The sequence below is a fragment of the Callospermophilus lateralis genome, unplaced genomic scaffold, assembly GCF_048772815.1.
Source record: "Callospermophilus lateralis isolate mCalLat2 unplaced genomic scaffold, mCalLat2.hap1 Scaffold_63, whole genome shotgun sequence".
Taxonomy (NCBI): domain Eukaryota; kingdom Metazoa; phylum Chordata; class Mammalia; order Rodentia; family Sciuridae; genus Callospermophilus; species Callospermophilus lateralis.
Genome location: NW_027514713.1, coordinates 17,677,344 through 17,691,054, shown reverse-complemented (window position 1 = coordinate 17,691,054; position 13,711 = coordinate 17,677,344). Strand labels below are relative to the sequence as shown.

Here is a 13,711-nt window from a genome sequence, read left to right as displayed (position 1 = left end):
TGGAAAAGCTGAGCAACTCTTGGAATATTAATGAAGCCCAGAAAACAGTCTGCAACAGATTTGAAGACAGCCCATCCCAAAGAAAGTTAATGAAGCCCAGGAAACATCCCCCAACAGATTTGAAGATACCCCATCCCAAAGAAATGTTAATGAACATCAAACTTTACTCAGAAATGCCCAGATTACTTCTTTGGTCCACCTGTGTCCCAACCCTTCCCACCAAACTATAAAAAGGGGAACACATTCACCCTTCCATCACCAAAATCTATAAAAAGGTGAACACATTCTCCCTTCAACTGATTCCACCTCTTGGATCCCCTTCTTCCTCTGGGAGAAGTCTTTTCTGCTGTTTTTTTAATAAACTTCTAATTTTCCACTCTGACCTTGCCTTGGCATGCTTCTCTGGAGTTATTTCTCAACATTGGGGAAGCAAGGACTCGTCACTGGTCAACAGTGGAAACAGTGGGGATCATAGGAAATGACTCCATCCCCAGGTGCTGACCTCCTCATTGGAATAATGCACCAGATGGATTGAAGATGGGAATGGATTATTGGGAGTGGGACCCTGTTGGAGGAAGGTTATCACTGGGGATGTGGCCTGACAAGGCTCCTCTCATCCCCAGCTCCTGCCGTCTCCACTCCCAAGGCCTGGGGCTGAGCAGCTCTCCCCACCACACCCTCCAGCCATTATGTTCTGCCTCACCTCAGGCACAGAGCAATCTATTTGGTCAACCATGAACTGAAGCCTCTGAAATGGTAAGACAAAGTAAATCTTCTTTACTCAGAGCTGCAGGGGGTCATGTATCCTTCTCACAGTAATGAAAAGCTTCATCACACACTGTGCAAAACAGAATAAAGCCACAGCCCTTGACAGACACCAACTCTGAAGAGTACTATCTGCCCTCTCCCCTCTTCATTCCCTGATGGCAGAGACCATCTCCCACTACAAAGCCCAAAATACTACCCAACAGTTACTTCCCAAGAGCACCTGCTTCTTGGGCAAAGGCAGAGATCCCACGACTTACTGTTGAGCTCTTAAGGGAAGACTCCCCTAAAGACTGATTGTAGAAGAAGACACTTAGGACAAGTCCCACTCCTTTTCCACCAGTGAATATTTCTGGGTAAGTTTTCAATGCCTGAAAGAGCTGCAGCCATTTTGTGACCATGAGGAGATGAGGTAGAGGATGGTGGTCAGTTCTCTGGCTGGATTGGAGTAGAAGGACAGAAACACTGAGCAAACATGTGGTACCACTTTGTCACCAATAACAAGACCAACCAGATTTGAATTGCTTGGGATGGGAGATGACAAAATTCTTTTGTAGCAGCCATATGCAGGCAGATGATCTATTACTTGCAGCTGAATGCCCTGAGCTAATATTAACAACTTAAGAATTTGATGTGATCAAGAATTGGGGTGCTCAGTATTTGGGTATGTTCAGGATTTGGGGATGCTCTGGATTTGGGGTGCCCAACATTTAGGGGGGAGCAGCAGATAGACATAGATTTCCAGAGACATTGTGGTCACCTGAGGCTGCTAGAATGAGATTGAAGGGAGAAGTGTCCAGATCACCCAGACAGTGGTTCCTAACAGGCTTCTGACCAGCACTTATCTGAGGCCCTTTTTCCCCTGAAAGAGCAGGCATAGGGAAACACCAGCTGATGTCAGGGTCACCAGGAAGAGGCAGCCACACCATGCCACTTCAGGGAACAGGCTGTCCCCACCACTCACACACCCACCAAAAATCCTGTGTTTGTGGTCCTCAAAGAATCTAATAGAGAAGAAAGGAAAGAGAAAATACCATGACAATGCAGCGTGACAGAGCAGTTGCCTGAGGGGCTCGTGTACCCAGATAAGGAGCTGATGCCTCATTCGGGGTGAGGCCTGAGCCATGATTGTGGCTGCATAGCTGCCACAGTAATTAACCTGAATAACCACTGAAGATGCTTGCCCCACATATGGGACAGGGCAAGGGCCGGGACTTCAGGCAAGGGATCTCGTCACCCACAAGTTTTCCCGATGCAACATCATCAGTGAGGGCCTCTCTCTGCAGCAGAGCTGAGCACAGCCCACATACCTGAGATTCGAGCCCCAGCTGTAAAAGTAAGGCTGCCACCCAGCAGTGCCACGAACCTAGCTTAAGACCAAAGACATGCACCAGTCCCCAGGTGTGACATCAGAAAAATGACTATTTAAGTGGAAAGGAACAATGACCCCCTCAGTGGAGCTGCATCGGTCCAGCCCTGGGTTCCCACACAGTCTCTCAACTGCCTTGGGCCTTGGACCATTCACCTGCCCTGGGTGTCTGGTGGCCCATGCAGGCCAAAGTGGCCATAATCTGGGTGCTGCTGTGGCCCACTGCCCACTGGTCTCTATTGCTGGTTCTCAAGGCTGCGATCTTCACACCTTCTGCCACCTTAATTCTGAGAGGTAGGAAACAAAATGTATAATAAAACATCCCAGGACAACTCCACAGGCCAACACGACCTATAAGGGGGAGTATGGGCATACTATCCTCTCCCCAGGAGACAAGAAGAACACTGTGAGTGGCTTTCCTCTGAAAACAAAGTGTCCTGTTATTTTTACGAGTGCCTGAAAATCAGAGTCCAAAGCTTTGGCCATTTCCATTAATTTTCAATTTAGTCTGAGTTTGGACAGGTCACTTCCTGCCACTGGGATTCATTGGGTGTGATAGGCATGTGGGGAAGTAGATGGACTCTGCCCCTCAACTGCAAGTGGGAAACAGTCACCATGGGATGGGGAAGGCCAGGCGCTGCCACATCAGGGACCCAGGAGGCCACTGCACTGAGCACTCAGTGATGGAGAATGCTCAGCAAAGCTCTCGCAGTCTTTCCTATGAACAGACAAAAGGAATGCCAAGGGCAGACGAGGCCCATGTGCAGGAGTCAGAGAGCAAAGACATGCATAGGGAGTTCATGTTCAGCACTGCTGAGACCTAGGGAGCCAAGATCCCCTCAAGATTAATCATCAGACCACATACGGTCCAAGGTGCTGCTGGTTAACACAAGATGAGCAAAAGTGAAGATATAGTAGACAGTGACATGGGAGGAATGATCTACAGATCATCTGATAAGAGCTAATATCCAGAATATGCAGAGAGTTCTTTCAAATCAATAACAAAAAGACAAATCATGCAAAGAAAAAATAGGCAAAGGTCTTGACTGCATAATTCTACAAAGAAGACATACAGATGGCCAACAGGTACATGAGAAGATGCTCAGCATCGTCAGTCATTGGGAAATGCAAATCAAGACCACATTGAGCCACCACTCCACACTCACTCACTGGTTAAAATATGACATAAAGGAGGTGGCAAGGTCCTGAGAGATCAGATCCTCACATGTTGCTGGTGGGGATATAAAAGGCACAGCTGCCATGGAAACAGTTTGCCAATTTCTCAAAACGTTAACCTAGAACTACTGTAGGACCCACATATGCTTTCCCTCGTTAGGAAACTAGAAAGCAAAAAGGAAAAAAATCTGGGGAGGGTCTCATGAAAATAGATGAAAAACCAGAAGAGGAGGGAGTGGCAGCAGGGAGGAGGGAGTGGGGAATGAACTGGACCAAATCATGTTTGCATACTTATGGATGCAAGAGATCCCCTAATATGTATAACAATTAGTTTCTTATAAAATGACTACAGGACCAAGCAATCCCACTCCTAGGCTTAGAGTCCAAAGAATTGAAAACAGGAACTCAGTAAAATACACATACAAACGTGCACAAGAGCACTGTTTGTTTGTTTGGGGTTTTTGATTTGTTTTGTTATGGTACCAATGATTGAATGTAGGGGCACTTAGTCACTGAGCCACATCCCCAGACCTTCTTAAATTTTGTTTAGAGACAGGGGTTGCTAAATTGCCTCGGGACTTCCTAAGTTGCTAAGGCTGGCTTTGAGCTTGTAATCCTCCTCCCCAGCCTCCCAAGCCACCCAGATTAAAGCTGTGCATCACCACCTGGCCAGTGCTGTTTATAATGTGCACAGGGGGCAAGAACTCAAATGTCCATCGACTGTTGAGGAAAAACTAAAGCATGGTTCATTCATGAACTTGGAGTATTACTGAGCTGTTTAAATGGCTGAAGAAAGATGCATGCTCCAACAGTGCCCATCAAAAAACTATTATATGAAGTGTGGGAAAGTGAACATATTGAGTGGTATGATTCATACAGAAAGTGAACCACAGAGACAGAAATGCAGATCAGTGGTCTCCAGGGTCTAGGAACAGCAGGGGAATTGGGAGGTACTGTTTAGATAGTGGGTACAAACTATTTTTTTTTTTTTTGGTGATGTGCTAAGTGCCACTGAATTGATGGCTTTAAAGTCGTTAATTTTAGGTTACATGAATTGTGACTCAATCTTTCAAAAAAGAAAAAAGTTTGCGGAGGGGACAGGTAAATGACCCACCATAATTCCATGTGGATGAAACTTTAAAAAATTTCTAAAAGGATTTGTCAAAATCCTAAGCTTTGTATGGCCCAACCGAGCAATGCTCTTGTAGCAGAATTTGAGGTATTGAAGGATGGAGCTTGGGGGTGGTATGAAGCTCTTGCTGCTGCCTGCCCAGGGAACCCTGCAGTGGGACTGGGGACTCAGGTGTGCCTCTCTAACTAAGAAAAGGAAATGCGGTATTGTCCCCTCCAGCTGCTCCCTGTCCTGCTGCCCTCCACTCCTGTTGCTCTCCCCTTCCTGACATGGATCCCTCCCCAGCTGCCCTTCTTTCCTGCCTCCCTCTTCCTTATGCCCCCTCTTCTGCATCCCCCTTCTCTCTCTGACAAGTCTGTCCCCAGACTCCCAGCTGCTTGGCTGCCATCTCTTGTTCCTGGCATTTTCTGAAAAACCTCAGCCAGGAGAGATGGCATCCACTGGAGACCCTCACAAATCTTCCCTGACTTTTCTGTCCCTTTTTCTGTATCCTGTTGGCTTTTTTAATAATGTGCACAGGTGGCAAGAACTCCAAACTTTCCAGTGGGTGAGTACAGTGGTCCCTATGTGCCATAGGTAGGGATCACTAAGGAAGCCTGTGACCAGGACTCAGTGATGCTCAAGGCTGCCAAGCACCTTCTCCCACTCACTGTTTCCAACATCCCCTGACACTTAAGAACTTTTTGGGATCAAGTGCTATGCACATAGCCCAAGGAAATAAGAAGGCACAGAGCTAAGGTTGGACTGTGAGTCTCAGATGGCATGGGCCACAGGCCAAGACCATGGACACACATTCCCAGGACCAATTTAACGGTAGGAAAATGACTTAGTAACCAATGACAACATGCCTCTGGCCTTCTGCTACAGGCCACTCAGCCTGAAGACTCTCATAGATCCATGGCACCCTCATCCCACTGGGTGGCAGGCATGCTTTCTGCCCCCATTTTCCATGTGATTACGCTGCTGAGGTGTCACTGGACAGGCTCTTATGTGGGTGGCCAAAGAGAAAACTGTCCACTTCAGCCAGCAAAAGTAAAGATGGCTCATATTTGGAGAGCAGATGCCACCATCTCTACTGGTAGCCAACAGGCAGGAGAGTGAAGTCAGTGCATCACTAGATCAAGGCCCCATGACCCCCAGGAAAAGCACTCATGATCCAAATGCAAAGGCACCACGACCAACCCAGGTCACAAGTGAGAACACCATGTCTGGTGTGAACAGGACAGCAGCAGCTGAAGGCCCACAGGGCTCTCATGGGTCTGTGTAGCTTCCAGGACCAAAATCCACGGTGGCCATGGCTAAACCAGTGGGCTCTGCACAGACTGCCTCAGGCCCTGCCTGCACCAGGCTGACCCCTCCAGCACAGCAACAGGACTCATTATCTGGCCTCCCAGATGAGAAGCCTGGGGAGCCAAGCAACATGACCAGAAGGTACACCTACTGCAGAGCAGGCCAAAGCCGAGACACTGCCCCTGGGAGGCAGAGCATGGCTGGCCACACAGGGGCCAGTCCCAGGCCCTGGCTCTGCCAGTAGCTAAGACTGTAATGGAAAGTGCTGAGAGTAAAATGCAGTGGTGTCTGGAGAGCTCCCCAACCTCACATCCACCCAGCACCCATGATGTGGCTTTATGTAGAGGGGGGGTCCTCCACCCCTGGAGTTCCTTAAGGATCTTCAGAGGAGGCTTGTTGTTTTAGTGTGGGTGCTGAGTCCAGGGAGTCGTGTCTTTATGAGACAAAACAGGAAAAGACACAGAGTCATGGATAAGATGAAGAGCAGAGGCTGGAGCACCTTCTCCATCCCACAACATCTGCACTGTGAGTTTGGGCACCCCATGCCCAGAGCACAGATCCCCACTGCTCTAACCACCACCTCCTTGGTCATTGGTGTGGTAGCTGAAGGCCACTTGTGCAGGGCTGTTTCATGAAGTCCTACGATGGTGTTGTGGGATGCAGGTGCAGAGCAGGAAGAGGGCAGATGTGTGCAGGGCAGGTGTGGTGCAAGTAGAGAACAGGTAGAGGGCAGGTCCTGGCATGCATGTTATTATACATATGATGCACAGAGGAGGTGTCAGGAATTTCTAGGGGACAACAACTATGCAAATAATACAACATGGCAAGTGAGGAGGAATGAATGGTATGAGTTTGCCGTGGAGGCTTAAGAAGCCCTAAACACGCCATCCACCAGCCCCCAGGACAGCAGGAGTCATGCAGGATGAAGGAGGCAGTTGGGCCAGAGAGGATCACAGAGGCACTGGAGCAGGTTGGGGTTCAGCTGACTCCCAGTGAGACCTGGGCAGTGTACCTGAGCTGCTGGGACTTGGCATCCATGTACATGAATAGTAGGTGATGACACTCACCCTCCTTGCCATGATGAATGTTAAATGAGCCACACATGTGCCCTGCATGGAGTATTAGAAACTGATCCATGTTAATTACTGATACTTTCTGAACATGAACCTCCAGATACTCCCCAGAGAGAACAAACTCAGAACTTGATCCCACCTGATCAAGTGGGATCACCAGTAAGCACCCAACTACCTCTATGAAGCCCCTGGGAGCTGCTCTAAGACCCCAGCAGCATCCCAACCACCTCCCCTAAGGTTCCTGGTAATGGCTCTAGGACCCCAGCAACATCCCAAACACCTCCCCTGAGGTCCTCTGGGAACTGTTCTAAAACCCCAGCATCACCCCAACCACCTGCTGTCCAGATATGATTTCCTTATCCACCTCCTGTTTCTTGGCAGAAAATTCTTCCCACACACCAAGGCAGGGAAAACTCCTCACTTTGGCATGGCAATTCCACTTCTTTCATAAAATATTTTGCTCTAGAGAACATCAAACTCTGAAACCTTTGGACCCATAAGACCTCAGTGCATATCTGAAAATTCGCAGAAATTTTATGGTGGTTGCAATTGTAAACACACACACACACACACACACACACACACACACACACACACAAACACCAACTCTGCTTCATGATTGCTCAAGTTCTATTCATAGAGCCATTTTCAGTGCAGCTCACTACTGAGGTTTAATTGATGCCTCCATTTCTTTCAGGCAGCTGATCCTATTAAATTTACACCCGAGGCTTCTCATGGTCACAGTGTGCCTGCCACAGCTCCAGATCTTATACCGACATCCATAAAGAAAGAAAGCATAACTCTCTTGCCCATAACAAAAATTCTGGAGCCAAAATTTTATGAGATGAATCCTATTGAGTATACAATTTTTATTCCTGCACCAAGGGCAAAGTTAATCCCATTTTAATCATCCATGAAGGGTTATCAAAGAGAAGCTCCTCAAAGAAGATTGAAGTTATAATTAAAGTGGAGTGCTGTGTATTAAAAGTATAAGCCCGATGCCAAACTATTGACATTTTGCACCTTTCTTTAACACAAGTTAATTTTTTTTCCCTAATCACAGTCCTTGGTCCAAATCTTCCCTCAATTTATGTTACATTTGTTTGGAGCAATTTAAGCCCAGACTTCAACACTGATTCAGCAAAGATAGATATCAAGAAAACCATCCCATTCACAATAACCTCAAAAAAAAAAAAAATACTTGAGTACTAATGTAACTAAGAAGGTGAAAGATTTAACAATTAAAATCATGCAACACTGAACAAATAATTTGAAGAAGACCCTAGAAAATGGAAAAGACCTCCCATGTTCTTGTATTGGCAGAATTAGTACTGTCAAAATGGCCATACTACCAGTATTGTAATATACACATTCAATGTTATCTTTATTAAAATGTCAATTTTTTTTTCACAGAAATTGACAAAACAGCCCTAAAATTCATTTGAAAGAATAAGATACACAGAATAGTCTAAGTGATACTAAGCACAAAGAGTGACATAGGAGGCATCACAATGATGTAGAGGATTTCAAATCATACTCCAGAACTGTAGTTACAGAAACAGCATCGTTTGGCATAAAAATAGACATGAAGACGAATACAATAGACTAGAAGACAAAGAAATAGACCCGCACACTTACAGCCATTGTATACTTGACAAAGTTTCCAAAAATTTATGTTGGATAAAAGATAGTCTTTCTAACAAATTGTGCTGGGAAAACTGGATATGTATATGTAGAAGAAGGAAACTGGAGCCCTGTCTCTCACCCTTCACAAAAGTCAAGTCTAAATGGATCCAAACCTTAGGAATCAGAACAGAAACCTTGCAACTTCTCAAAGAAAACATACAGTCAATACTCCAACATGCAGATGCAGCACCAGCTTTCTCAAAAAACCCTACACCCCCCAAAATAAAACAAGAATCAGTGAGTGAGGTAACATCAAATTAAAAGCTTCTGCACAGCGAATGACATGATTAAGAGTGTGAAGAGAGCACCTATGGAATAGCAGAAGACCCTGGCCAGCTGCTCCTGTGAGGGAGATCAATACCCAGAACACATAAAAACTCAAAAAACCACCTCCAGAAAACAAATAACCAAATCAGTAAATGGCCAAAAGAACTAAACAGACACTTCCCAAAAGAAGAAAAACAAATGACAATAAATATATGACAAAATGCTCACCCGCCCTAGCAGTCAGAGGAATGAAAACCAAAACTGCATCAAGATTTCATCTCCTTCCATCTGCATAGCAATTTTCAAGACCACAAAGAATTATAAATGCTCAGAAGAATTTTTGGGAAAAGGCACATTTCCACATTGCTGGTGGAGCTGCAAATTAGCACAATTATTCTGGGAAGCAGGATGGAGATTCCTCAAAAATTAGGAATGGAACCACCATGGGGCCCAGCTATCCCATTCCCTGGTATTTATCCAAAAAACACTAAAATCAATATACTACAATGATGTGGGTACATCAACGTTTACAGCAGCAAAAATCACAACAACCAAGTCATGGAATCAACCCAGATGCCTGTCATAGATATATGAATTAAGAAAATGTGTTCTAGCCCCACAATGGAGTTGTTCTCAGCCATAAGAAAAAATGAAATCATGGGAGTGGAGAACACTGTGCCAAGGAAAATGAGCCCAGTCTCAGAGAATCAAAGGTCAAATGTTTTCTCTCACATGTGGAAACTAGAGTGAAATAAAGGAAAGTGGGAGCAGAGTGTCCAGGGAAGGTCAGTGGAGTAGAAATAGACTGAGAGGGAGTAGGGGTGGTCAAGGGCAGGACAAGGGAGTGAATTCTGAAAAACCATGTATGTGCATATATAAGTACACCACAGGAAATTTCAACTTTATATGTAAGTACAGAGAACCACTCAATATAAATAAATAGATGAGAAACATCTATAGAGTGGAGAAAGTAGAATGGGGGAAGGGAGGGGGGAAGGGAGTCCATGAGCTGAAATCAAATCCCATGCATTTATGACTTTGCCAGGATGAATGAAACTACTAGAAAGTACTACAATGCTCTCAAAAAAATTCCCTGCTAACAACTCAATACCAATCGGTGTCATCTGTTATATGTGTCCTGGCATCATTAAAGTAAAAACTACATGTAATTTCTCAAGTCTCTGCATATGGTCCCACATTTGGTACACACACAAAAAAGGAACATGGCTTCCATTATAATAAAAAATTCTTATAAATCCTTATACCACCATTCCAAGAATTTTCTTTTAAAGAAAAATGAAGAAAGGAAAGAAGGAAGGGAGGATGGAGTTGGGGGTTGAGGATGGAAGGAAGGAAGAATGTCTGCCCTCACTTAGCCATTGTCCTTGGACAACAGCAGCATCTATCCCACCCACTACTCTGACATCTCTGCCATCTTGGTTGTGCGGGCTCTGCTTACTGGCAGCTTCAAACAAAATATGCATGCAGTGCATCTTTATTGCAAGTCTTGTGATCCTGGAGGATTGACACATGCCAGGAGGGTGCTTGGCAACAAGAATGCAGCAAGGTCTATAGTCACTCCTCAAGGGAGAGTCATTGACAGTTAACAAGTGGAGAGGAGAAGACCAAGGAGAGCAGTGCTTTATAAGAGAGCAGCTTATACTGCCAGGCACAGTGAAGCTGGTGGGGACTGCAGAAGCCCTTGAATATTTCTGCTGAATTTACCCTTTCAATGATCATATTGGCAATGTCAAATGTGAAGTTAAAAATTCAATATTACGTGACAATATAAAATTGAAGAAGGGTCACAGATGATCTGCATGCTATAAATTCTTTGTTCTGCATATTAGAACATGCAAATTATTAAACCTGTGTTTTCTTTAACATAAGATCAAGTAAACTTATTATAATAATCTGAATTTCATTTCTCAAGGAATACACCCAATCAACATTTTTCTCATTTTTTAATTTTTGTAATTCTTGTGAAATCTTGGTTTCCATTTTAATTAGGCAAATATTCTCTGGGTACAGAATAATTTCCCATAATACCCTCCTATTTTTGAATGGCAATGCTCATGAAAATGCATATTTTTGTGTGAAAATATGTGAATATTCTATCTTGGAGAAGAAAAGAACTCTCCCTTCCTTCCCAAAATAGCACCTTCCTTCCTGCCTCTGAGCCTCTGTACATGCTGTTCCCTCTGCCAGAAATATTCTCCCATGGGTGCAGGTGGGGCTCACTCCCTAGTCTCCTTCATGTCTGGGTAAATGTGACCTTATGGATTCAGCTTACATGAAATGTGGAGACATAACAACATGGTTGCTCCAGAGTGCCCCAAGGGGTACTGACATAGGTCATTTCTCAGCACCATAAATGCTGACAAAATCACTGTGTGCTGGGTGGAGTTTGCTGCCAGCCTTGCTAAGGCATGAGTCTGACTGTCTGACATTCAACTAAGGTGACCTGAGGTGGGTTTCAGTCAAGAGAAGTCACCTGCACCTCAGTCCTGTTTGTGGTGTAGAAGACGGGGATGGGCAGGGCCAGGACCCCCGTTCCCCAGCTAGAATCTTCCTGTGAGGGAAACTGAGGCATCTGTGGTTAAGGGAGGAAGTCAGATGATGACCCTCAAGTCAATACCCTGCAGGGGGTAGTCCCTATCTTGGGCATGACATGGCCCGAGGCACTGACCTGCAGCTTGCTTGTATATACATGGTTAGCCCTGAGCTATGTGCCTCTCCTGTGCCTTTGCTGGGGGAAAATTCATGGGCACTATAGCATTCACATCAAGTTCAGGAAGTGATCGATCAGTGCACATTATCCCCAGATCTGCTGGGGGGAAAGGGGAACCAGCACATTCCAGCACAGAGGAGCTCACTGTGTCCATGGGCCTTGAGCTACATGCTCAGCCTTTTCTGGGGCCACAGTGTGGACTTTCCCCTTCATCAACCCCCACTATCTTTGCCCACCAGCCCCACATCTTACTCCATTCTTTGTTTGGGATGCCAAGAACCTGGACCAGGTACCCCCTGGAAACCCCTGCCCATGCACCAGCAACATGTAGACAGGCCTTCTTCTTACCCAGATTTAAGGGACCCACTAGGCTTGCTGTGCCCAGGATGATGGTCCCAGCAGGAAGTGCCCCAGTGGTCCTCCCTGTGCAATCCTGAGCCTTGGCCTCTCTTCTCAGTCTCAGGGCCTCCAGGGGCTGCCCTCACATACCTGGGGCAGGAATCAGTGACCATCCCCTCCATTGAGCCCTCCCCCCAGGCCCCAGTAAGAAATGTCACCAACACTGTAGGGAGGGAGGGATCCCATGGACCAGCAATCCTCAGATTCAGAAGCACACAGGATCACTGGTGCCACCAGGGATACTTCAGAGTTCTGTGCCCACCCTCCAGAGCTGAGACTGGGCTGATAAAGAGGACACATGGGCTTCAGGGTGTGACTCTGCCATGGGCTCCAGGCAGCCCTCACCAGGCAGTGTGATCTGGAGCACATTTAAGGGAATCCCATTATGTGGGAGGAAGATGAGATCATCTCACAGCCCCAGAGCTAAGCCCAGCCCCAGGCGCAGTGCCTCTGCTCTGGTTAAGGGGAGCATACAGATTCTGTTTCTTTGGCCAACCACTCTGCCTATGATCAATTAGCAGAGAGCCCCTTGCATCCCAATAGGGATATGGAGGCTGGCAATGTGTGCCCTGCCAGGTGTGCCTTTCAAAATGGGATATAAACTTGAAAGATGATAGGGCAGAGTAAGGAGCCCTGAGAGCAGGCGGGGAGATCTCTCTTCACACCTGCCAGGAAGTCCTGGCCCAGTGGATCTTCCTTCTGTAGGTGCCTTCCCAGTAAGCAGAGAACCTTGAGGATGTAAATTTTTTGCCTCTGACTTGGAAAGGGACCAGGAGGACCAGCAGACCATGGGAGCTGAGAAAATGCATCTGCCAAAAATATGAGCTGGATAGGCCAGAGCACAGCTCCAGGGTAATGCAGGAAGGGATCTGGGTACAGGTGAGGACCCCCAAAAGTGCCCTCGCTCCTAGGAGGGGCTGTCAGCTATGGTCTCACCACTCAGCCTAACTGTCCATCTGAGAAAGTCAAATATGGCAGGTGCAGCTCGGAAGAACTCAGGAACAACACTAAACCATTTGTTTTACTTTGATGTCTATTCACCAAGACCCTGCTACACACCAGGAGTTGACTACCTACTTTTTGCTGTGGGAATGGCCATCCCCAGAGGCACCCGGGTAGCTTAGTGAAGTTGGGACCACACACCTGCCTTGAGGTCAGACTCCAGCATAAAGCCATAGAAATTACCACACCTCTGGCCTTCCAATGCCTCATCTGTAAAATTGGGATGCTGGAAGCCACAGGTACCTCTCAGCATCTCTGCAAGGATCAGGATCTTATGTGCAAAGAACTTACTGCAGACTCTGCCATGCAATCTGTACCACACAGGCTTATGGTGATAGGTGATGGGGTCCAGGAACTGCCCCCTCAGAAGCCATTCCTGTCCACCTGCCACACTTCAGTCACCTTCAGTCCCACCCTGCCTCAGGGAAACACAGACCTGGAGAGAATCTCTCATGAATCATCAACAGCTCCTGCTCTGTGTCTCTCCATAAATAGGGTCCTTGGGAACAGTGCCACCTGCCCACACCCAGCGACTCAGCACCAGGGCTTCCTAGGGGAGGGGCACCCTGTGCATTCCAGGCAGCTCAGGATGTGCCGGCTGTACTCCAGCTTCTGGGATTGACATGTGTGGCCAAAGCACAACATCTTTATGGAGAGAGACTGGTCTAAGAAGGAACTGTGCAATCACCCAAGCGAATCAGATTTTTCATCTTCTGGCCACAGTTGATTGACTCACAAAGAGACAGGTGACCAGAACTTGTCAGGAATTGTTGAGCTCATTTGTCCTTCTACAAAGCACTGATTGCTCCAAGTATCCAGCA

The 13,711-nt window shown here is 46.5% G+C and overlaps 1 pseudogene; it reads right to left on the bottom strand.

The window, feature by feature from the left end:
* Positions 1–13,711, bottom strand: part of LOC143389647 (transmembrane protein 132B-like) — a 58,778-nt pseudogene that overhangs the window by 5,032 nt on the left and 40,035 nt on the right.